Here is a 5,000-nt window from a genome sequence, read left to right as displayed (position 1 = left end):
AAACAACTGTATCCGATTAATTGTTCGACGACAGGGAAATTATTTGTATATGTACACATGCTTTCCCTATTTCAGGAGATTTTATTAACCTTTGGAATCCCTCGCCCCCACCGCGTCTGTAGCTAAAGTCTACCTTAGTTAACCAGTATATAATAACAGTTTCCCCCACAAATATTACTGGCTACTGACCGACAATTTTATTCAGGTGAGGAATTACCTCCATCGTTTAAGGGTTAAGCTGCTTGGACAGCAGCTGTTGAGTTAGCTGACCAGTCATTTCTTAAATCAACTTTAGTAGATATGATCACTAAAGTTGCTTTAGTACTTGCTGAGTCAGGTGATGCGGGGCCTCTGAAAGGAGACAATTGAAAAGCTGTTTGGGCAGGGAGGAGATAGTGAGGGAGGTAGGGAGGGAGAAAGGGGGGGATGGTATAAAGAGGCAGAGAGGAAGAGAAGGAAGAAGAAAGAGGAGGAGGCTGCAATCTTAGGTGTGAAAAAAACAAGGAAAGGAATATGAAAGGGGAAGAGGAAAGAAAACAATGGAGAGGTAAGGGAGTATGGAGGAGAGAGGGGATGAAGGAGCAAAATGAAATGAAAGAGGAGGTGGTAAGATGGAGGGAACAGTAAAAATTAGGGGAAACGATGTATATGTACAGCACATGAAGACAAAGCCAAGAAACTATTTGATTACGCGCTTTTGTACCACCAAGGACAGAAAATTGAATTCAACTATGGGGGTTACCTCTTGTAACAGAGGAAATAAGTCCTTTAATCCTTTATGCACCAAGAGATGTTTGTTTTATTTTGACCAACTCCAAGCACTTTTGTTTAACTCTGTGGCATCCCTTTGACAGAAAGAAGTGAATGTGGAGAAAATGAGGAACGGGGAAATATACTAGAAATGGAAAAATTAAGAGAAAGATATATATATATATATATATATATATATATATATATGTATATGTATACAGTATATACATACATATATATATATATATATATATATATATATATATACACGACACACACACACACACACATATATATATATATATATAAATATATTTTTTTGTATATTTATGTATATATACATATATATACATATATATATATACATATATGTATTTACATACATATATATATATATATACATATATATATATATATATATATATATATATATATAGAGAGAGAGAGAGAGAGAGAGAGAGAGAGAGAGAGAGAGAGAATCATGTTGAAAAAGACGTAAGCAGAAAGGATTAGAAAAAGGGGCAAAAAATATATATATATTAAGAAAGGTGAAGAAGTGGGAGACAACTGGCAAGAGGACAAAGTTGGAAAGTACGGAAGGGAGAGGGTGATAGGTGAAGGGTGGAAGGGGTGTTGTTGATGAGGAAGGAGGTGATGGAAACGACGGCATACGTGATAATTATGTCAGCCCGAAATTTCTAATAAGATTACAAAGGAGACAGACGCATTAGTGTAAGTAACTATGGGGTAAGGATGAAGAGAGGGAAGGGATGGGGAAGGGGGAGGGGGAAGAAAAGATAAGAGAATAATGAGGGAGGTGAGGCGAGAAGGGATTGGAGGAGAAGGAAAAGAAGGAAGGAAAGGAGGAGTCTAAAGGGAGAAAAGGAATGAAGAGGACAAATATGATGAGAAAAATTATGGAGACAAGATTATAAGATTATAAGAATATAGATGTAGTGGTGTTAGGAGTTCTCAATACTAGAGTAAGGGTTGAGTCAGTTGATGAAGTAGTAGAGATTTTCGAGGTGTCAGGTAAGTGCCATAGTGGAAAGAGTACATAAGAGATGTGTTTAGAAAACATAACTTTTAAGAATAGAAGCAAACTTAAGTATATGCCAGAAAAAAGAAAACGTAAGCATGCTAATGAATAAAGTAAAAAAGAATTGAGATCGATTGGCACGTGGAGCAAGCCCTGGAAGAAGAAAATGAGATATTTTTTTTTAAACGAGAATGGAGTGTTATTTTATCTCTTCAAATGAATAACAGTTACTACTTAGAGATCTAAAAAAAGCAAATGGGAACATGGGAGGGATTCATAAGTCATTAAGAGATGTGGTGGAGGTAGGAAGGGATTTAGGGATGACTTTCAAAGGGGTCGGAAGGAGATGAGAGGAAGTTAATGAAAAAGGGAAAGCTAGAAGTCTAGAATGTCGGTGGACGGGAGTGAGGAAAAAGACGTGGAAAGAGGGAATGAGGAGGAAGGACAGAGAGGTTTATGGGAGAAGGAATTACCAATAAATACGAGACATGGATGAAAGTAAGGCAAACGAGAAATGCAAACGAGAAATAAATAAGAAAGGAAGCAAGAAAAAAATAATTTCATGTAGATATCTGTGTAGAATATATTTAAAATGTTGACTAAAGTAATGAGGTATCTATGGCAAGAGACACGCATATGCTACTGAAGATATAATCTTTGCCCTTTGTCCTCGGACAAGTGAGGTAAATGGCAGTCACTGTCAGCCTTTGGGGATCGTTCTCCAAATTTCATGATTACAAGGTAGGAACAAGTCTTAAGGCAACACGCATCACCTAGGTATGCTATAGAGATTTCATGGTGAATGCCCTGTGAATGAAAGGAATTCAGAAGGATGGAATGTACATTCAGTCCTAAGTGAATACTTTAGGCACCTCCCCCCCCAAAAAAAAATGGCTTTTGACCACGATAGACTCTATAATGTATACTTACAGTGCTAAATAGGACATTGATATAAGGTGGTGGCATGAAATTTCTCAGCCGTCGAGGAGGAACCACAAAGTTGAGTGAAATCGTCTGTTGTTAGAACGAATAGAAGTGACTCTTGGGACGAAATAGACTAATTGACATGGGATCCTTTCGTTCCCAAGAAAGTTCTCTATCACTAATGAAAATTGTCTAGCGTCAGTTATAATAAAGCAGGAAGTACTCCAAAGTGCGAAAAAAAAATTGAGGAACCAAACATTGTTAGTGGAACGTCTTTCTTCAAGGATATACATAATAGCCTTCAGTATGCTATTGCCTTTGATTATGAACAGTATTTAGCTCAGAGGCAGACTCGAGACCTTTATTATCTCCTAAATCTGCTTACCCCCCCACCCCAAGCCCTGCGGTCTTAGCTGAATAGAATCATCTAGAAATATTCAGAATTAAGTCTGTTGAACGCGTTAAGGGGAACATGAAGTCTACACTTTCGATGTAGTCTGACATTTTTCACTCCTACACGGTGACGTCATTTATATGTTCTTGATAACACCAGATGTTCAACTTGAGATTTCACCTCGGAACGGAGGGAATTTTTGTCCCCAACTGGATAAAATAGCATTTCACAAGCATCGGCAAAATTTTATCTATAAAAAAGAAAGTCGCCACATTTAAGGAGGAAGGGATAGGTGGGTTAATGCAAAGATCGATGAGTATTCCTGAACATGAAAGTTATACTACTTTTATGGATACGCAGCTCGAGTGAATTAATGAGGGGCAAATAGAGAAAAGATGATCTTGAAATTGTAGTTGACGTCAGTGTTATTGGTTTCTAAGATGTGGTTTAAGCGGTTCGAGTGTTACAAATAAGTATTAACACAGGAAAAAAAAGTTGTCCCTGACCGACCGAGTTTTCACTTTGCTAAGTAAGATCACTTGTCATCAGCTAGAATGACTGTATAAATCATAAAAATAAAAGACACTGCGTGTGTGCGTGTGCGTGCGTGCGTGTGTGTGTGTGTGTGTGTGTGTGTGTGTGTATGCGTGTGTGTGTATGTGCGTGCGTGCGTGCGTGTGTGTGTGTGTGTGTGTGTATGTGTGTGTGTGTGTGTGTGTGTGTGTGTGTGTGTGTGTGTGTGTGTGTGTGTGTGTGTGTGTGTGTGTGTGTGTGTGTGTGTGTGTGTGTGTGTGTGTGTGTGTGTGTGTGTGTGTAATTTACCTTGGTCTACGGAACATTTGTTGGACTCGTGACCGACAGCTATTTCCCTCCCGAAAGAGAGCTCAGAGCTCGTATGACCGATCTATGGGTAATGCTTTGACCTTACACGCACACACACACCCAACTCCCCACCCATGAGAGTTGGAGCAACTCGAAGCGCTGCTATACTGAAATTATTTTCGGCCCTGGGCAGAATTCGAACCCGGACCGCCGTAGTGACATTCTGGGACTCTACTAACTGCGTGTGTGTGTGTGTGTGTGTAAGGTCAGAGCATTACCAATAGATCGGTCATACGAGTATATGAGCTCTGAGCTCTGATCCGGTAGGGTAATAGCTGTCGACCATGAGTCCAACACGTGATCGAAGACTATGGTGAATCTCTCTCTCTCTCTCTCTCTCTCTCTCTCTCTCTCTCTCTCTCTCTCTCTCTCTCTCTCTCTCTCTCTCTTTCTCTCTCTCTCTCTCTCTCTCTCTCTCTCTCTCTCACACACACACACACACACACACACACACACACACACACACACACACACACACACACACACAACACACACAAACACACACGCACACACACACACACACACACACACACACACACACACACACACACACACACACACACACACACACACACACACACACACACACACACACACACACACACACACACACACACACACACACACACACACACACACACACACACACACACACACACACACACACACACACACACACACACACACACACACACGGACACACGCACACACACTTACACACACACACACGGACACACGCACACACACGCACACACACACACACACACACACACACACACACACACACACACACACACACACACACACACACACACACACACACACACACACACACACACACACACACACACACACACACACACACACACACACACACACACACACACACACACACACACACACACACACACACACACACACACACACACACACACACACACACACACATACACACACACACACACATTATGGAACAGAGCTGAAAACTTTGCTCCACGGGTAATGCGGTTA

The sequence above is a fragment of the Oratosquilla oratoria genome, chromosome 8, assembly GCF_046742065.1.
Source record: "Oratosquilla oratoria isolate Oo_2021 chromosome 8, ASM4674206v1, whole genome shotgun sequence".
Classification (NCBI taxonomy): domain Eukaryota; kingdom Metazoa; phylum Arthropoda; class Malacostraca; order Stomatopoda; family Squillidae; genus Oratosquilla; species Oratosquilla oratoria.
This window is presented reverse-complemented; position numbering follows the sequence as displayed.